This window comes from Thalassophryne amazonica, chromosome 1, assembly GCF_902500255.1.
Source record: "Thalassophryne amazonica chromosome 1, fThaAma1.1, whole genome shotgun sequence".
Taxonomy (NCBI): domain Eukaryota; kingdom Metazoa; phylum Chordata; class Actinopteri; order Batrachoidiformes; family Batrachoididae; genus Thalassophryne; species Thalassophryne amazonica.
The window spans coordinates 110,329,457-110,351,327 of NC_047103.1; the positions used below are offsets into that span (position 1 = coordinate 110,329,457).

General features: G+C 47.3%; 1 long non-coding RNA gene across 1 annotated transcript; it reads left to right on the forward strand.

Annotated features, from left to right (window-relative positions):
* Positions 1–1,418: 1,418 nt before the first annotated feature.
* On the forward strand, positions 1,419–17,211 carry LOC117520134. Its single transcript, XR_004563543.1, has 3 exons — positions 1,419–1,564; positions 2,739–2,741; positions 17,201–17,211. It is a non-coding gene; the product is annotated as an uncharacterized LOC117520134 (long non-coding RNA).
* The last annotated feature ends 4,660 nt before the right edge of the window (positions 17,212–21,871 follow it).

Sequence of the window (21,871 nt, forward strand, 5' to 3'; positions counted from 1 at the left end):
TGGCCTCTGGCAGTCTACAAGGTGCCCATCTCAACAGTAGAGAAGCTGGAGAGAAGAGTTACCGTCCACATCAAGAAATGGCTTGGAGTTCCGCGCTGCCTGACCACCATAGGCCTCTACGGAGACAGTGTCCTGAAGTTGCCCCTTACCAGTCTAACAGAGGAGTTCAAGTGTGCAAAAACATGACTGCAGATGACCTTGAATGAATCCAAAGACCCAGTGGTTAGGGAAAATGCACCAACCTTGGCAACAGGGCGCAAGTGGACACCAGCAAGAGCAGTGGAAGAGGCGACAGCAGCTCTCAGGCATGCCGACATCGTGGGGAACATTCAGCAAGGAAGAGGAGGCCTTGGGTTAACATCTAGCCACCCAGCCTGGAGAAGTGCCACTGCACCAGCACGGAGGAAGATGGTGGTCGAGGAAGTGCGGCGTCAGGAGGAGGCCACAAGATGGGCCAAGGCAGTCGCCCTTGGAAAACAGGGACAGTGGACACGGTGGGAAGGTGTCGAAAGAAGAAAGTTGAGCTGGAGGGATGTATGGGCCATGGAGGCAAAAAGCTTGAGCTTTGCCATCAGAGCCACTTACGATGTAGTTCCAACTCCAACCAATCTCCACCAGTGGTTTGGTGAAGATCCTGCGTGTGTCCTGTGCGCCAAGCCAGCCTCCCTCCGACACATTCTGACAGGGTGTAAAGCCAGTCTCACCCAGGGATGGTATACTTGGCGCCACAACCAAGTCTTGAAGAGCCTCGCCTCCACACTGGATGGCAAACAATCCAGCATCAACGCCCTGCCACCGCCAACATCTGATGCCTCATGGGTAACTGCCTTTGTCCGTGAAGGGGCCACAGCTGCCAGGAGGAACTCTAAACCAACAGAGACAAGCCAGCTGTGCCCAGCACATGACTGGAAGATGCTGGCAGATGTTGGCAAACAGCTGGTGTTCCCCGCAGAGGTCGCCACTACCACCCTGAGGCCTGACCTGGTGCTCTGGTCCCTTTCCCTAAAGAAGGTATACATAGTCGAACTTACTGTACCCTGGGAGGACTCCATGGAGGAGGCATTTGAGCGCAAGCACCTGCGGTATTCTGAGTTGCCCGCGGAAGTGCGACATCATGGCTGGAATGCTGAAGTCCGCCCTGTGGAGGTTGGGTGCAGAGGCTTTGTGGGAACATCTACCACAAAACTCCTGAGGGACTTGGGAATCAGGGGCCAGAACCTGCGCACAGCCATCAAAGCCGCATCAGAGGCAGCCGAATGGAGCAGTCAGTGGCTCTGGTTGAAGAGGAATGACCCCAATTGGGCCCCCAAGTAGTGCAACAGGAGGTATGCAGTCAGCCAGTCTAGACCTGACTCAGGGAACTGGACGCCCCTGCCATGCATAGTCCCCTGAGATGTCTCATGTTTCATGTTTCATGGCTAATTGGGCTTGGGACGCAAGCTCAGGTTTGATCATCCTGTAGCTGGCCGCCTCTGGAGAGGGTGTATAGTGTTAAGGGCCGAAACACCCTATGACCCAGAGGAACACTACTGATGATGCGTACCCGTAAATTCATTTCCTCTTCGTACCCGTAAATCCAACTCCCCTTCAAGTCCACATCCATCATTTGCCTACAAGTCCACCAAGCGTATGTGCTTGCACAAAAATAATAACACCTCATTCTGTGTTTCTGGAATCTGACCAGTAGTCATTGTGTTTGCTACTACGAAGCCACACTGTTGTAACACGTGCAGAATGTGGCTTGGCATTGTCTTCCTGAAATAAGCAGGGACGTCCCTGAAAAAGACATTGCTTGGATGGCAGCATGTGTTGCTCCAAAACCTGGATGTACCTTTCACATTGCCATCACAGATGTGTAAGTTGCCCGTAACAATCTGGATGGTCTTTTTCCTCTTTGAGCTATCCACCACCAGGCCCAGCCCAGGCTACAGCGGGAACCATCCACCACCAGGCGCGCCCCGGGTTGCGGTGGAAGATATCCACCACCAAGCCTGGCCCAGGCTGTAGCGGTGAGCCGTTCGCTGCTGGGCCCGGCCCAGGCTATAGTGTGAAATCAGTTCCTAAGCTAAGCTACTCCATCAGGCATTGCTAACAGGCTACCTGCAAGCATTCTTCAAAAATGCCACCTTAAGGGCCTTTCACACTGAACGCGTCAGACGCGTCAGAATGTCACAAATCGGTCTAAAAAGCATTATTTTCAATGAGACGCGTTGCTTTTTAGACGCGTCAGAACCGTTGCATCAAAAGCCAAGCTAAAATGGCGCTTCTGACGGGAGCGCGCATTGCTGCTTGTCGGCAGGCTGACGCGGTCAAAGTTCAATCCATTCCAACTTTCGACACTCTGAGCTGTGACGTACCTTCGCGTTGTCCAATAGGAATGAGGCGGGAGCGCTATTTTTACGCAGCCAATAGAAATGAGACATCTAAACAAGAACTGGGTTCAGTCTGCGACTGAAAAAGACATTGAAATCATGGAGGAGAAGCTAATTTTTTGCGTCTCTGCACACCCAAAGCTTTTTAACATGTCCTCTCTTCTTACAGAGATAACGGAAGGAGGTCACTAACTTGGAAACAAATTGCTGATCAAGTGGGCGTATCAGGTGTGTTTTAAAAGAGAGGTTATTGTATAAAGGCAGATTAGTTATACCACCAATACACACTGTAATATATATATATATATATATATATATATATATATATATATATATATATATATATATATATATATATACATACAGAAGGTGGACACCAAAACACTATGATTTAAAAATATTTACAATATCAAAAGTCACATGATTTTTTCAATTTTGGTATCTATAGTTGCAGAAACCCGTTTTTTTCCTTTTGCAGTTCTTCAAAATTGTAAAATTATTCATGTGACATTAGAAACCAAGGAGTATGTTTGTGTTCACCCCGTGTATTCACAGAGAAAAGTAAATTTACTTGTCAGCCCAGGCACATTATTTAGACAAAATTTCTATTTTCTCTACTAATTTAGAAGAATAATGTAGACATCGTTGGAAGAGTCTCAGGGACCGGTACATTAGGGAGCGGAAGGCTCTCAAAGAAAAAAGAAGTGGTGCTGCTGCGGACTCCAGGAAGCCATGGAAGTTCTTCCACATCATGAGCTTCCTGGAGCCTCATATGAAGCAGAGGGACACCTCTTCAAACATGTCCCGGTCCCTGAACCAAACCACCTTCTCCTCCTCCTCTTCACTGGCTGGCTCTGCCCCCTCCACCGCCGCTCCATCCACCTCTGCTCCATCCACCTCGACCGCCGCTCCATCCACCTCTGCCTCCTCACCTCCCCATCACCAGAAACCTTCACCCTTTTCCTCACCCAAGTGTCTCCCCCCAGCTGTTCAACCCCCATCCCAGAAGAATATCTCCCTCTGCCCCCAACCCAGGACACCCCATCAACATCCTACCAACCACCTACCTCTTGCCCCCCAGAGGCACCCCAGCAACGTCCCCGCAGGAGACGGACAACAGAGGGCAATTTCGAAAGGGAGATCCTCAGGATCCTGACCCAGCCCCGTGACGAGGAGGAGGAGTTCCTCCACAGTTTGCCTCTGCGTTTGAGGAACATGTCGCCTCAAACGCGGAGCTTAACAAAAATGGACCTATTAGCAGTGATTCATAAATGAGAGTTCCCATGAGAGAAAAAAAATCAGTTCAGTTTATATTCATAGTTTTATTTTCCTGTTCCTTTTGATTGTATATAGTTATTTATTCATATTTTTGTGCACAGTAATTTATTGTTGTTAATGTTTCTGTTAAAAAATTGTTTAAAATTACATAAAGTGTTGTGTGGGCCGCTGAAGAGGAGGTACTGCTGGCCCACTATCACCTGAGGGCGCCCTGCTTGGAGTGCGGGCTCCAAGCACGAGAGGGCGCCAGACCCAGAGGAAGTGACAGCTGTCACTCATTACTCCAGCTGTCACTCATCTACACCACCATATAAGCCGGACTGCAACTCCACCTCCCCGCCGAGAAATCGACTACCAGAACCAAGGTAATTTCTCTGCTGACTTTAAACTGTGACTTACGTCTGTTTGCAGCCGTATTCCTGTGAAGACCCAGAAGAGGGACAAACAGGAGCTGCACGAGTGTGTGTGATTTGGAGGTGGAGGTGCTCCCACCTAACGGTATCTGGACTATGTATTACTGAGTGTGCGGACTCACACTCACACATCATATTTCTGCTTTCTGCCAGCAGTACCAGGGTCGACAGTCGAAGACAGAGGCCACCTGGGGACTCGGGACTTGGCGGCTCCGGTGTTCTTCAGGCCGTTGGTGGTGGAAGTCGTGTGGGACGCGGCTTCTCTCTCGTCGGGCGTCTTCTATCTTCGAGCCTGCCCACACTTCACCTGGTGTTTATTGACTGTGAGATTAAGACACGTTTCGTTGTGTAATATCACAACATTAAATTGTTACCTTTTGGCTTACTCTTTGTCCGTTCATTTGCGCCCCCTGTTGTGGGTCCGTGCTACGACACCTTCCCAACAGGATTTCTCGGCCATCGTCATGGACTCCGAGGGGCGTCAACTCCAGCTTGAACGGCCAATGGAAGAGCCAGGAGCGCAGGCGTCAGCGGGAGGCGGGTTGAGTGAGCTGCAGCAGATCTTAACCGCCTTCAAGGCCCGGTTAGAATTAGTGACCGAGCAGAGTGTCCTCCTTAATCGGAGGGTGGAGGCTCTCACCGCCAGGGTGGAAGCGCGCGATCAGGGCGCTGCTGCAGCCACTCCTCTGGCTGGTCCTGGGCCCGTATTAGACGTTCCACTGGTCGTTCAACGAACCCCCCCACCGTCCCCTGAAGCATACATAAGCCCTCCGGAACCGTACGGGGGCTGTGTCGAGACGTGCGCGGACTTCCTCATGCAGTGTTCGCTCGTCTTTTCACAGCGCCCCGTCATGTACGCATCAGACGCTAGCCGGGTGGCTTATGTTATTAATTTGCTTCGAGGAGAGGCACGCGCATGGGCTACGGCGCTTTGGGAGCAGAATTCACGGCTCCTAACGTCTTATGCTGGGTTTGTACGGGAATTCAAACAAGTGTTTGATCATCCCAACAGAGGCGAGACCGCTTCGAACGTGCTGCTGTCGATGAGACAGGGGCGTCGTAGCGCAGCCGAGTATGCAGTCGGCTTCCGCATCGCGGCAGCGAGGTCCGGCTGGAATAACGTTGCGCTCCGCGCCGCCTTTGTAAATGGACTGTCCCCGGTCCTCAAGGAGCACCTACTGGCCAAGGAGGAACCGCGGGAATTTGACGGGCTGATCGATTTGGTTATACGTTTAGACAATCGTTTAAGCGAGCATCGTCGGGAGCAGGCCGGGAGGCATGACCGGGCACTAGTCGTCCCTCCCCCTTCCGGTTCCGACAAGGTGACGTCGTCCCCACGCTTCACTGCCAGAAAGCTCCGTGTGGCTACAGCTCCCCCTGCTGAGGAGGCTAGGGACACGAGTAGGGCTAAAGTAAAATCAAACATCAGACAAAGGAGGCTGGCCCACGGGGAGTGTTTCGTCTGCGGCTCTTGCGAGCACATGCAGAGGGACTGCCCTAAAACGGTCAAACTACAACGCCCGTCCTTAGAAACTGGGCTAAGGGTGGGTCATAACACGCACGCGGGAAAACCCTGCAAATCTGCACGACTCCCAGTAACAATCCTTTGTGGGGATTTAACCCTTCATGCCCCAGCACTGATAGACACAGGGTCTGAAGGGAATCTGCTGGACAGCAGATGGGTAAAGGAAGTAGGGCTCCCTCTGGTGGCTCTGCCGGCACCATTGCAGGTGCGAGCACTAGATGGCACCCTGCTTCCATTAATCACACATCAGACACAACCAGTGACTTTGGTTGTGTCTGGGAATCACAGGGAGGAGATAGTGTTCCATGTAACACCTTCTACCTCCCGAGTGATTTTGGGCTTTCCATGGATGGTGAAGCACAATCCCCGGATTGATTGGCCGTCTGGGGTTGTGACGCAGTGGAGCGAAACCTGCCACCGGGAGTGCTTAGGATCCTCGGTTCCTCCCGGCACTACGGCTAATGAGGAGGTCAAAGTTCCCCCCAATCTATCGGCGGTGTCAAAGGAGTACCACGATCTTGCTGACGTTTTCAGCAAAGATCTGGCACTCACTCCTCCCCCGCACCGACCGTATGATTGTGCTATCGATTTGGTCCCGGGCGCTGAGTACCCGTCCAGCAGGCTGTACAACCTCTCACGTCCGGAACGCGAATCAATGGAGACCTACATCCGGGACTCCTTAGCTGCCGGGCTGATCCGGAACTCCACCTCCCCAATGGGTGCTGGTTTCTTTTTTGTGGGCAAGAAAGACGGCGGACTCCGTCCATGCATCGATTACAGAGGGCTGAACGAGATCACGGTTCGCAACCGATACCCGTTACCTCTGTTAGATTCAGTGTTCACGCCCCTGCATGGAGCCCAAATTTTCACAAAATTGGATCTTAGAAACGCGTACCACCTGGTTCGGATCCGGAAGGGAGACGAATGGAAGACGGCATTCAACACCCCGTTAGGTCATTTTGAGTACCAGGTCATGCCGTTCGGCCTCACTAACGCCCCCGCGACGTTCCAAGCTTTGGTTAACGACGTCTTGCGGGACTTCCTGCATCGGTTCGTCTTCGTATATCTGGACGATATACTCATCTTTTCCCCGGACCCTGAGACCCATGTGCAGCATGTACGTCAGGTCCTACAGCGGTTGTTGGAGAACCGGCTGTTTGTGAAGGGCGAGAAGTGCGAGTTCCACCGCACTTCTTTGTCCTTCCTGGGGTTCATCATCTCCTCCAACTCCGTCGCCCCTGATCCGGCTAAGGTTGCGGCGGTGAGAGATTGGCCCCAACCAACAAGCCGCAGGAAACTACAGCAGTTCCTAGGCTTTGCAAATTTCTACAGGAGGTTCATTAAGGGGTACAGTCAGGTAGTTAGCCCCCTGACTGCCCTGACCTCCACCAAGGTCCCCTTCGCCTGGTCGGATCGGTGCGAAGCCGCGTTCCAGGAGTTGAAACGCCGGTTCTCGACTGCACCAGTTCTGGTGCAGCCTGATCCTGATCGCCAGTACATAGTAGAAGTGGACGCCTCTGACTCAGGGATAGGAGCCGTGCTGTCCCAGAGCATGGAGGCTGATAAAGTCCTCCATCCTTGTGCCTTTTATTCCCGCAGGTTGACCCCAGCTGAACGGAACTATGACGTCGGCAATCGGGAACTTCTTGCGGTGAAGGAGGCTCTTGAAGAGTGGAGACACCTGCTGGAGGGGGCATCGTTGCCCTTCACGGTTTTCACTGACCATCGGAACCTGGAGTACATCCGGACCGCCAAACGGCTGAACCCCAGGCAAGCCCGCTGGTCTCTGTTCTTCGGGCGCTTTGACTTCCGGATCACGTATCGCCCCGGGACCAAGAACCAAAAACCAGATGCATTGTCCCGGGTGCACGAAGAAGAAGCCAAAGCGGGGCTGTCGAACCCCACCGAGACCATCATCCCCGAGTCCACTGTCGTGGCCACACTCACCTGGGACGTGGAGGAGACCGTCCGGGAGGCCCTGACAAGGAGCCTGGACCCGGGGACTGGCCCCAAGAACAAACTGTACGTCCCACCAGAGGCAAGAGCTGCCGTATTGGACTTCTGTCACGGGTCCAAGCTCTCCTGTCATCCCGGAGTGCGTAGGACCGTGGCAGTAGTCCAGCAGCGCTTCTGGTGGGCGTCCCTGGAAACCGACGTCCGGGACTACGTCCAGGCCTGTACCATCTGCGCCAGGGGCAAGGCAGACCATCGGAGGACGACGGGACTCCTCCAACCCCTGCCAGTGCCTCATCACCCCTGGTCTCACATCGGCCTGGACTTCATCACGGGCCTCCCGCCGTGCCAGGGCAACACCGTTATTCTCACGATAGTGGACCGGTTCTCCAAGGCGGCCCACTTTGTGGCCCTCCCGAAGCTCCCACAGCCCAGGAGACGGCAGACCTCCTGGTCCACCACGTCATGCGGCTGCATGGGATACCATCGGACATTGTATCAGATCGTGGTCCCCAGTTCTCTTCGCAGGTGTGGAGGAGTTTCTGTAAGGAGCTGGGGGCCACCGTGAGTCTCTCGTCCGGGTACCACCCCCAGACCAACGGCCAGGCAGAGCGGGCTAACCAGGAGTTGGAACAGGCCCTTCGCTGCGTCACCTCCGCGCACCCGGCGGCCTGGAGTCACCATCTGGCCTGGATCGAGTATGCCCATCACAGCCAAGTCTCGTCTGCTACCGGCCTCTCCCCTTTTGAGGCATGTTTGGGGTTCCAGCCCCCATTGTTCCCGCTGGTGGAGGGAGAGGTCGGTGTGCCCTCGGTCCAGGCCCACCTCAGGAGGTGCCGCCGGGTGTGGCGGACCGCCCGCTCTGCCCTGTTAAAGGCCCGGACGAGGGCCAAGACCCATGCGGACCGCCGACGTTCCCCGGCCCCCACATACCAGCCCGGGCAGGAGGTGTGGCTGTCAACAAAGGACATCCCCCTCTGTGTGGACTCACCCAAATTAAAGGACAGGTACATCGGACCATTCCCCATCCTCAAGATCATCAACCCGGCCGCAGTGAAGCTCCGACTCCCGGCTTCACTGCGGATCCACCCTGTCTTCCACGTGTCCCGTATTAAGCCACACCACACCTCGCCCCTCTGTGCACCTGGACCTACGCCGCCTCCTGCCCGGCTCATCGACGGGGAGCCTGCTTGGACGGTCCGCAGGCTCCTGGATGTCCGTCGTAAGGGCCGGGGGTTCCAATATCTGGTGGACTGGGAGGGGTATGGACCTGAAGAACGCTCCTGGGTGAAGAGGAGCTTCATCCTGGACCCGGCCCTCCTGGCCGATTTCTACAGACGACACCCAGACAAGCCTGGTCGGGCGCCAGGAGGCACCCGTTGAGGGGGGGGGTCCTGTTATGTGGGCCGCTGAAGAGGAGGTACTGCTGGCCCACTACCACCAGAGGGCGCCCTGCTTGGAGTGCGGGCTCCAAGCACAAGAGGGCGCCAGACCCAGAGGAAGTGACAGCTGTCACTCATTACTCCAGCTGTCACTCATCTACACCACCATATAAGCCGGACTGCAACTCCACCTCCCCGCCGAGAAATCGACTACCAGAACCAAGGTAATTTCTCTGCTGACTTTAAACTGTGACTTACGTCTGTTTGCAGCCGTATTCCTGTGAAGACCCAGAAGAGGGACAAACAGGAGCTGCACGAGTGTGTGTGATTTGGAGGTGGAGGTGCTCCCACCTAACGGTATCTGGACTATGTATTACTGAGTGTGCGGACTCACACTCACACATCATATTTCTGCTTTCTGCCAGCAGTACCAGGGTCGACAGTCGAAGACAGAGGCCACCTGGGGACTCGGGACTTGGCGGCTCCGGTGTTCTTCAGGCCGTTGGTGGTGGAAGCCGTGTGGGACGCGGCTTCTCTCTCGTCGGGCGTCTTCTATCTTCGAGCCTGCCCACACTTCACCTGGTGTTTATTGACTGTGAGATTAAGACACGTTTCGTTGTGTAATATCACAACATTAAATTGTTACCTTTTGGCTTACTCTTTGTCCGTTCATTTGCGCCCCCTGTTGTGGGTCCGTGCTACGACACCTTCCCAACATAAAGTGTTTGTTCTAAAAAGCCAAATGCATTCTTATCTCTATTTCAACCATGAGAGACATGGTGAATTTAGTTAAATGCTTAAACAAGAAACTTCACGTTGTGTGCAACAACATGAAATGACAAAATTTCTGCACCTTGTCTGTTAAGTCATTTTTCAGTTAACAGTCATGAGTACTTTTCCAGTGCACAAATATCCATTGTTTTCAATACTTAGCATCACCACTGGGTCTGATTTTGCTTAAAATGTAGTAATCACTAGAGAATAACTGTAACAATATGTACACAATTTATGTTTCCTATGGTTACCATCACCACTGGGCCTGTTACTGCTTGTAATGTAGTAATCACTAGAAAATAAGTAATAACATGCAAAAACTTGTGTTGACATTTAATGGGAAAGAGCCCTTTCAAAAATGAGAGTGGCTCTTAATAAAACCTTTATTTCAAAGAAGACAGACGAGCAGCAGCAGGTGTGGGTTGCAGAGACAACAGATGTTCAAGTGTACTGCCAGGGAACTTCACCAGCGGGAGAGGAGAAGTAGCTGCAGAAGGCCTCCTGTACAGCTGTGGCCTGTTGGGCAGAGTTGTTTGCACCCACTCTCCTCACATCTCTAAAAGCAGGGATGGGCTGGTCATCCGCTGGGACAGGGGCTTCTGTTGTGTTGTTCCACCTCTGAAAATCGTGAAGGGCCACCGTGGCTTTCACAATGGCATCCACATTTTCAGGGCACACCCCAATTACCCGGTGGTAGATCCTCCACTGTGCAGCAAGGATACCAAAGGCATTCTCAACTACTCGCCTGGCTCGTGATAGGTGGTAGTTGAAGATTCTCTTTGGTTGGGAAAGGTGTCTTCCAGGGTAGGGCCTTAGCAGATTCCTCCTATTGAATTGGACAGGGGAGGGGGGAAAGAAGAAATATGCAGAAAATCATTACAACTGAAAGCAAACATTTCAAATTAGTAAATGAGTAATGATGACAATGTACATATACAGAGGCCTAAAACTGCATAGAATCAGAATCAGAATCAGAAGAAGTTTATTGCCATTGCCAATGAACAGGATTCACAGACTAGGAATTTGCTTTGATATAATGGTGCAACATTAAGCAGAAAGCAATATAAAATGCTAAGATAAAATATAAAATATGTGCTAAAATAAGATAAAATATAAGATAAAATATGAAATATGAAAGGCTGTGTGCAACAGAAAAACAGAACAACAGTGCAGTGGAAGGAGTGCAATTAAAAACCAAAGTACATTTGTCTAAAGTGACCTGTGATAAAATGATAAAGTGACAGAGTTAAGGTTAAGGTGACTGAGTTATGAAGTGTTCATGAGTCTAACAGCAGAGGGGAAGAAACTGTTCTTATGGCTGGAGGTTCTGGTCCGGATGGACCGTAGCCTAGGAATGAACCCTCAAATTTAGTAATGATTACTATAAAATAGTAATAGTTTTCCATGAAAATCACTGTATACAATTAATGTTCTAATCTCTCCCAAAACTTACCTGAGGGGAAAAGCCTCATCTCCCACAAACACATGAGGCAAAGATCCGAGATGGTCAGCACCTGGAAAAGGAGCATCTTCTGGGAGACCCAGCTTCTCCTCCCGCAGAGCTTCTCCAAAGGCAGAGGCAGCGAGGGTCCCTCCATCACTGCTCCTACCAAAAGCCCCAACATCAACCACCCTGAAACGATATTTGGCATCCACAACTGCCAGAAGTACGACGGAGTATGTTCCCTTATAATTAAAATACTGGGAACCAGAATTACGTGGTGCCTGGATCGGTATGTGTTTCCCATCCATGGCCCCCACACAGTTGGGGAAGTTCCACCTCTCCCTAAATCGTTGAGCAATCTCCTGCCAATCTGCAGCTTTTGGTACAGGCAGGTAGTCATCCACTAGGCTATCCCAAATGGCCTTGGACACATCTGTAATAATATTTGCCACAGTGGAGATGTCCACCCAGTAACTGGAGGTAATGGTGGTGTAGGAGTCACCAGTGGCAAGGAACCTGTAATAAATGACATCATAAATGCAATCAAGAATAGATCAAAATGAGTACAAACCAACACAACAGATCTAAACAGTAAAAACACAGGGACGCCTGATGAGTCTCATCATGTTCCTGCCTGTATGCGTGGATACAGATGGGTTGTGATATTATTACATTGTTGTAATACCACCTAATATTTAATTAACCAAAGCACCAAAATACCATAATTTAGTCCCGTCCCGTCCCCCGCAGACACAAGGTTTTTTTTTTTAAACACACACACACACACACACACACACACACACACACACACACACACACACACACACACACACACACACACACACACACACACACACACACACACACACACACACACACACACACAGCAACTTTCCCATGTCACATTTCAGGCATTTTTTATTTTTTTTTTATAAATCACGGTTTACTGAATTTGAATGAAACTAGCCGGAAGAATGTTAGTATTGTTGCTACAAGACTTGTCTAAGATTTTTTCCACCAGTATTTTCAGACATTTTAATATTTGGTTAGTGTATGCAAAGAATTATTTACGATAACTGTTTACTATAACCTAGTTTTATTTTTTAACTTTGGTCTAACATCGCTCTTGAAAAAAAAGAGGCCCGTTTTGGCCTGTTCAGATAAAGAAAAGGGTCGCAAAATCTCCAATCAAGGCAGCTGTGTTGTGAAAGTGTAGGAACACGGACCCACAACAGGGGGCGCAATGAACGGACAATGGAGGAAGATAAATAACAAGGTTTACTATTGTGAAACAAGCACAATAAGTACAACAATCACAATTTGGGGTCGAATTTGCTGTGTCGTGTGGGCAGGCTCGAAGGTAGGAGACGCCCGTCTCAGTCGAACCGGAACCACCCCGATCTCCTCTGCCACCGAACCCTGGAAATACTGGAACCGCCAAGTCCCGAATTCCCAGGTGGCCACTGCCTCCGCTCGTCGGATCCGGTACTGCTGGCAGGAGAGAGCAACAACACACAGGTGTGATGCGACAGCACCCAGTAACGAAGAGGGGAGAAGCCGCCTCCACCTCTTGTCAATGCACAACAGGAAGGTGAGTACTTATCCAAGCAATATAGCTTTTAGCAGTCAACAATCCTGAAAAGGTTTAACAAATGATTAGCTGGTTAATCAGAATAAGAATGCAGAGATACTACCTCAGTCTTAGGCGATATCTCGGCACCGAGGTGGAGACGCCGTCCTCCTGATATACCTTGGTGCCGAGTAGAAACAGCTGTGTCCAATAATGGGTGACAGCTGTCACCCTGGCTGCTCATCTCAGGTGGCGACGCCCTCTGGTGCCTGGAGCCCGCACTCCAGGCAGGGCGCCCTCTGTTGGTGGTGGGCCAGCAGTACCTCCTCTTCAGCGGCCCACACAACAAGCTGTGCCATTTTCAATCCGGTTACAGCCTATTAAATATTTACGAAATCTAAACAAAATGCTGGAAACAAAGAAGTCCCAGAATTAAAGAAACAGAAAATATTTGGAGCGCAATTTGGCTCAAGGTAGCACCTGTAGCTCATATGCTACTGCTAAAATTAGCTGAAACAAAACGCAAACAAGTGTTTGCCAATATACTAATGAGCTTTAAAATTTTTCATACCCACCTCAGACAAATTGCCAGACGCTCCGTCGGAGTGATTGCAGCTCTGAAATTTGTCTGGATCCTGGTAATCTGAGGCCTGACTCTCCCCAGCAGCTGATCAAACTGCTGCCTGCTCAGGCGAAAATAGACCTGGAAGCGGTCGTTGTGAAATCGGAGCTCCTTCACAAGGCGAAATTCCCCAAGCTGTGCCCTCGACCTGAGGGTCTCATGAACCCACAGTCTCCTAACTGAATGCCGTTGTCGTCTTCTTCTCAGCAGAACAAGCGCTAAAGATTTCTCCTGCAGCGAATCCATGATGGCGACTGTTGGAGTTCTCGTCCGCGCCCTCGAAAAGTCAGACTGTGACGTAGCCGCAATCTCCGCCCCTTGCCGCTTCCGAAGCGACGCGTCTGACGTCACGATGCGTTGGAACGCATCGGCCTGGCGTTACGACGCGCTGGGGGGTGTTAAAGCGTTGCACTGAAGCTTGCAGTGTGAAAGGCCCTTAAGAGTGCAAAATCTGAGGAGGATTTTATGACCTCCTCTCAATTCTGGGTTCTTTTGGATCAGCAAATGGTCTCATTCAAGGAGCTACTGCAACAACAGTAAAGTACCTATAAAGGCTTTGTTCAGATAGTAATGGACTCCTTCAACAAAACATTAGATGGTGTTATTAAAGATCTGTGTGACCTCAAAGCAAGCATCCAATATACCCAGAAGGAGGCTGATGATGTTAAATTAATTTCTGATAACTTATCACTTAAGTGTAAAGAAATAAGAAAAGACATGTTTGTCTTTGACTCCACATACAACAATGTGGCTAGCACACTTGATTGCCTGGAGAATCAATACCGATGGAATAATTTGGTGTTTGATGGAAATCAGGAGTCTGAGCATGAGAAATGGTCTGATTCTGAGGACAAGATAAGAAAGATCTCTGAAAAACTTAAAATGGATCCAAGGCATATTGAAATGGAGTGTATTTCTGAGATATAAGGATCATTCTGTTGTGTGGGCTGCTGAAGAGGAGGTACTGCTGGCCCACCACCACCAGAGGGCACCCTGCCTGGAGTGCGGGCTCCAGGCACCAGAGGGCGCTGCCGCCTCACAGGAGCAGCCGGGGTGACAGCTGACACTCATCACCTGTGACAGCTGTCACCACTCATCTGATCTGCATCGGTATATCAGCAAGACGTCATCTCCACCTCTTTGCCGAGATATCGTTCTACCTGAAAGGTAATATCCTCAGCCTGACTGCTTGATAGAAAGCCCTTTTTGTTGTGATTTTTGTGAGTGATAACAGACTTTTTCTCCAACGAGAGGTGGAGGTAGCTTCCCTGCCGTGCAGATTGCTGGGTGCAGACGCACCCACGTTTAATTGTGTTTTTGTTCCTCGCCAGCAGTACCAGGTCCGACACGCGGAGGCAGTGGCCACCTGGGAGTTCGGGACTTGGCGGCTCCAGTATTCCCGGGGTCTGGTGGCGGAGGAAATCGTGTGGTTCCGGTTCTGCTTTGGACAGGCGTCTCCTATCTTCAAGCCTGCCCACACGACACCTTGTAATTTGACCTTTGATCTATTGTGGAATCTGTTGTGTTTGTTGTGCACGTTCGCAACAGTAAAGTGTTGTTATTTGACCTATTCTATTGTCCGTTCATTTGCGCCCCCTGTTGTGGGTCCGTGTACTTACACTTTCCCAACACATTCGGCTGTGCTGGAAAAGGCAAAGCTCCTCAAGGGATCAAATATTTATATTAATGAAGACTTTTCTGAATATGTGAGACAAAAATGCAAGGAGTTGATTCCAGCAATGAAAGAGGCAAGACAAAGAGATGATATTGCATATCTAAGATTTCACAAACTTATCACCCTTCGACCAACAAAGGTTTGACATGCATTTTTTTTTTTTTTCCCTTCCAGCAGCTTTACATGACTCTGGATTCATTGTCCAGCAACATCATGAATGGTGACAACAAATGCACAAAATGTCAGAAGCAAACAGATTTACAGTATATTGGTTGTTCTCTTTGTAAGAATGTGTTTCATTTTAAATGTGCACATTTTTGACAGAACAAAGAAAACAGATTGTACCTTGAAACACATCTTTTTGATGACTATAATGGTGTCTCTGGAAATTAGTTTTTGTTATTTAATCCATTTGAACTTGATCGAGATGATGCAACTCAAAATTTAGAAATTGATCTTGATATGAATTTTTTTCTCAAATGTAAATAACCCTAACTCGTGATTATTATGATGAATTCAAATTCAAATATTTCTTGCAAGCTTATCCTAATATTTATAAAACATTTTCAGTATTACCTTTAAATATTCGTAGTCTCCCCAAAAATGAGGAGAAATTGACACATTTTATGTCCTCATTGAATCAGGAGTTTTCTGGAATTGCCCTTACAGAATTATGGATGATTGAGCAGTACAAAGACACTGGTTTGTATGAATTGCCACTTTATAACTGTACTCACTTTGTCAGACAATTAAGGACTGGAGGAGGAGTTTCAATATTTGTACACAAAAATGTGGATTTTAATATCCGATTTGATCTAGTGAAATCAAATTAAACTGATTTAGAATCAGTTTTCATAGAAATATTGTCTGATAGTAGGACAAAAAAAATCTTATCATTGGTTGTATCTGTAGGCCACCAAATACAGATGTAGTGAATTTTAACCAGTGTTTTTCAAGTATTTTGGAACTCATTAACAGAGAAAATAAAACCTGCCAAATTCTTGGGGATTTTAATATAAATTTGTTTAAAGAGGAAACACATTGTGCGATAATGATTTTTTGAATTATCTCCATGCAAATTTTTTTTTTCCTTCAGTTACTAAACCTACATGAGTTACTGAACATTTTGCAACCCTAACAGATAATATTTTATTTAATAATTTAAATGATGTAACTAAACCTGGAATATTGTATTTCAAATTGTGGAATTGGAAAACTGCTACAGTATATGCTGAATAAAAAAATCAGCTACCTATTACAGAAACGTTTCTTTTGAAAAAATATATATGGAAACAGATCCTAATTCAGCGTACCAGGTGTTTATGGAAATGTTTAATGACGTTTTCAAAAAAATTAATAATTAACTCCCTAACCCTAACCAATTAAATCTGTGGTTGCATCTAAAAAGTTAAATCCATGGTTTTCAAGGGGACTACAAAAATCCTTACGCAAAAAAAATAAATTGTATAAAAAAATATTTATTATCATCCTCTTCACCCTTAAATTTATCAGTTTATAAATTCTATAAAAATAAATACACCATTCTTCTCAGGGTTGCAAAGAAAAAATATTTCAGTGATAATTTTCAAAAATCAATAAAGAATATTAAAGGGACTTAGAAAACAATCAATGAACTTCTTAAAAGAAAAACATGTTCATTAAAACATCCGTCAACTTTTTCAGATGGCTCTAGAAGCTTTTCTGAGCCTTTTGACATTTCTTGCAAGTTAAATAATTTTTTCACAAATGTTGGTGCGTCTCTTGCAAAGAGAATTGACTTCACAAATGTAAATCCAGTAGATTACATCAAAGGTTCTTTTCCTTCTGTGAGTGAATTTGAATTACCAAAGAGGTTTGTGAAATCATTGCTGGACTACGTCCATTTGCATCTGGCTATGATGGAATAAGTGCTTCTATTGTCAAATGTGTTACACAAAAAAATTCTGAACCACTTACACATATCTATTCACTGTCCTTAAAAAGGGGCATAGTACCTTCTGATTTAAAGATTGCTAAAATCATACCTTTGTTTAAAAAAGGTGATCCAGCATCCTTTTCAAATTATTGTCCTATTTAAGTTTTGTCATGTTTTTCAAAGATCTTGGAGAAACTTGTTTATAAAAGACTAAATGTGTCAGGCCAGGCGGCTGCCTGGCACTAGGAGTGACTGGACCCGCAATGCAAACTCCCAGACTAGGCTTTGGTGGAAGAGAAATCATGGTCTTTATTCCAGGCTTGGTTTCGGTACACATGTGGTCAGTCAGCGCAGCAGAAGCACTAGCAGGATTAGCCAGAGATGCAGTTATGAATGAGCAGGGGTCAGAGGCACGAGCAAACACTGACATCTGAGATGAAGCAAGAGGCATGGTTGAAGAGTACAGAGCAGGATTCGGAACACGGCAGAACAAAAACTCAGGACTGTGAAGGGCGCTAGAAAGTGTACAAAGACATCAATCTGTGTTGGACTGTGAGGTTTAAATGCAGGTAGGCTAATCAGGATGTGAGATGAGGAACAGGTGGTGTTAACAAATTGCTCTGAGGAAAGATCTAGAAAGGGGCGTGGCTAGTGAACAAAGATAATACACCGGCAAGAATGCGAGGAGGGGAGTGCACAAAGTGGAATGATGTAATAGACAAAGACACGTGAGCTGGTGCCAAGAGTGTGAGTGAAAGAAATGAGGCAGGTTCAGTGAACACAATCAAATATGAGTGAGGGACAAAGACATGATGTGAGGTGCAGGGGTGTGGAATGGAAACAAATGGCAAAAAACAGAATAGAGCTAAAATGGAAATCAAAGGCAGAATATAATGCAACAACAAAACAGGCATGAACATGAGAACTGAATGAAGACAAAACTAAACTAGAACTGACTAAGAAAACAAAGTGGCTAAACAAACTAAAAATAAAACAGAGACTGTGATTAACAAAACTTGACACTAAAGTACAACAGATAATATAACAAATGAGAAGTACAAAATAAATAAGTGATAAACAATGAAAACACATACGGGTTGAACAAAACAAGAACGGAACTGGGCCATGGCTAAAGTATGAAAAGTAACAAAACAAAGTAACACAGCAAAACTAGAACAGAGTATAAACCAGGATGAAAACAAATAACTAATAACTCAAAGCTGGGGCAGGAAATGTGGCAAAGAAATGGTTAATAAAAAAAGGCATCAAAGCCTGGATTGGGGCCAGGCATGACAGACCCTCCCCACAAGGCAGCCAATCCCCGGAGGCTGCCAAAACAACTGCCAAACTCACTGTTGCCAAAATAGGGACAGAATCAAGAACATACCACATATCCAATGAGCAGGAGAACCCTGAGTATTCCCTGGATTCCAGTTCCAGCTGCCAATAAACTCCAATGAGTACAGGAACCAGAAATATAATGAGCTTAATAGATGTTTTACTGATTCAATTATGGAACACAGAAAGTATCAAGAGAGAGCCGAAATGAGACACTCCGGTGCGTACTACACAAGCATAAAAAGTTCAGTATCCAAATGCATGACTTGTTAACCAGCTGTAGGAAAGAAAAACCATCAGCTAACGAGTTAACTACATTTCTCAACCCTTGTGCAAAGAAAAAGATTCGCCCAGGAAAGTCCAAAATAATGTTGGAACAGAAAAACTTAGTAGGGGACCAGTGCAGGGACTCAGTCACTGCAAAAATTTAATTAATTAATTAATTCCCACATGAAGACAATTACTCCCCGGAGGGAACCCGAAGACAGAAATAAGTCTGTAGCTCATTATTAAACACATGGCATTCATTAACACTGGGAGGTCCAAGCTTTTCTCTTCTACCTGTAAAGTCCACGAAGAGTCAAATGACCCCAAGATCCCCCATGGAGAGCTACTTCTGTTATGTAAACAAGGAAGTCTCAGAACACCTCAGGGGAGGGGCTGACTTGGCTAGCCACATTCTTGTGTTTGCATGAGATGCGCAGTCGGAATGACAGACTCATTCAAAGTGGAGGTGGGATTACATCAACGATCAGCTCTGAGTCCTTTCTTGTTTGCAGTGGTGATTGACAGGTTGACGGATGAGATCAGACAGGAGTCCCCATGGACTATGATGTTTGCAGATGACATTGTGATCTGTAGTGAGAGTAGAGAGCAAGTTGAGTCTAGTCTGGAGAAGTGGAGATATGCTTTGGAGAGAAGGGGAATGAAAGTCAGTAGAAGCAAGACTGAGTACATGTGTGTGAATGAGAGGGAGCCCAGTGGAATAGTGCAGTTACAAGGAGTAGAAGTGGTGAAAGTAGATGAGTTTAAATATTTGGGGTCAACTGTTCAAAGTAATGGAGAGTGTGGTAGAGAGGTGAAGAAGAGCGTGCAGGCAGGGTGGAGTGGGTGGAGAAATGTGGCAGGAGTGATTTGTGACCGAAGAATATCAGCAAGAGTGAAGGGGAAAGTTTACAAAACAGTAGTGAGACCAGCTATGTTGTATGGTTTAGAGACGGTGGCACTAACAAAAAGACAGGAGGCAGAGCTGGAGGTGGCAGAGCTGAAGATGTTGAGATTCTCTTTGGGAGTGACAAGAATGGACAAGATTAGGAATGAACATATCAGAGGGACAGCTCAAGTGGGGCAGTTTGGAGACAAAGTCAGAGAGGCGAGATTGAGATGGTCTGGACATGTGTAGAGGAGGGACCCAGGATATATAGGGAGAAGGATGCTGAGGATGGATCCACCAGGCAGGAGGAGAAGAGGGAGGACAAAGAGGAGGTTTATGGATGTGCTGAGGGAGGACATGCAGGTGGTTGGTGTGACAGAGGAAGATACAGAGGACAGGATGAGATGGAAACGATTGATCTGCTGTGGCGACCCCTAACGGGAACAGCCGAAAGACAAAGCAGAAGAAGAAGTGCCTGCTTAGCTGAAAGGGCTGCAGATTTGTGCTTAGGTGGATAAATAACTTTACCCTGGGGGAGAGATGAAATTTTGTTTTCTGAATTGTATTGAAATGCGACAGGTATACTTGTGGCAAATGCAGAAAAGACCTTCTATGGCAGTGTGGGGACTGTTAGTCATTGTGAGTGACTGTAACCTGTACCTGTTGTATATATTTTGGTTTTCTGGTGTGTTTTTTGGTACATTTTGGTACATTTCATTAAAATCCAGAAAACAAAGTTTTCTTTTGGTGTGCTTTTTGGTACATTTCAATACAATTCAGAAAAAGTTTTCTTTTGGTGTGTTTTTTGGTACATTTCAATACAATTCAGAAAACTAAATTTCATCTCTCCCCCCTGGGTAAAGTTATTTATCCACCTAAGCACAAATCAGCAGCCCTTTCAGACATTAAATATGCAAACAGAAGAATGTGGCTAGCCAAGTCAGCCCCTCCCCTGAGGTGTTCTGAGACTTCCTTGTTTACATAACAGAAGTAGGTCTCCACAGGGGATCTTGGTCATTTGACCATCCTGTGGGCCTTTAGAGGTAGATTGGTCATTTGACCAGTCCTTGGTCTTCCAAGTGTTAATTCAAGCAGCCTACATGATACATATCTCAAATATGGCAATTTTAACAAATTCTCAACATATTCACGAGTAAGCCGTCTCAGTTTCGGACGTGATGCTTTAAACAATTTTCCAACATATTCATAAGAGAACCATGTCAGGATCAGACGTGATGCTTTAAAGAAATTTCTAGCAGACTTGCAAGAAAACCAACTCAGGTTTAGTCGTGGCATTCTTAAAGATTACCAACCAACTCATAGGCATGAAAACAGACCAGCATGAAACAGATTAAAAATGAAAAGTCACTAACCGTTCCACAGTTACAGTTCTCTGAGGTTGCCTTCAGGACAGATGCTGGAGCAGGCTGCAGAAGCTCTGGGACAGCTGCACTGTCTGGTGCCGCCACTGGCCGAGACACAGGATGAAGTTGACCGCAGGCGAGGGTGAGGCAGCAGATGGGTGAGGTGGCCGTGTTGCACGCAGAAGCAGAGTCTGAGCAGGCTGCAGGTGAGAGAGAATACTACCCTACCTCCTGTCAAACGTTTGATGGATGACCTCGCAGCCAATCAGAATCGACTACGTCACTAATAAATAAAACTACATATATACATACATACATATATATATACATACATACATACATACATATACATACATACATACATATATACGAGGTCTATTAGAAAAGTATCCGACCTTATTATTTTTTTCAAAAACCATATGGATTTGAATCACGTGTGATTACATCAGACATGCTTGAACCCTCGTGGGCATGCAAGAGTTTTTTCACGCCTGTCGGTTACGTCATTCGCCTGTGGGCAGTCTTTGAGTGAGGAGTCGCCCACCCTCTCGTCGTTTTTTTTCATTGTTTAGGAATGGCTCAGAGACTGCTGCATTGTTTGATAAATTTTTTTTCAAAAACTGTAAAGCACAACTGAGTGGACACCATTCGATAAATTCAGCTGGTTTTCGGTAAAAATTTTAACGGCTGATGAGAGATTTTGGTCTGGTAGTGTCGCCGTAAAGACAGCCCATGGCGATCTGCGCTTCGAGGCGGCAGTGTCTCACCGTTTCAAGTTGAAAACCTCCACATTTCAGGCTCTGTTGACCCAGTAAGTCGTCAGAGAACAGAGAACTTTCAGAAGAAGTCGGCATGAGGAGTTTATTTGGACATTCCATTGTTAACGGACATTTTGTAATGAAAGAACGTGCGGGCAGAGTCGCATGTCGGGCCGGACCCGACCGCGGGGGGTCTCGACAGGAAAAACACCTCCTTAACGGGCAAGTTGGAACATGCCCAGCTGTTAAACAATTTCTCAGTTACTCACTTGTTGAAAGCCATCAAAAGCCGCCTGAATTTTACAAATGGTTTTCAACACGGAGGTGTTTTTCCT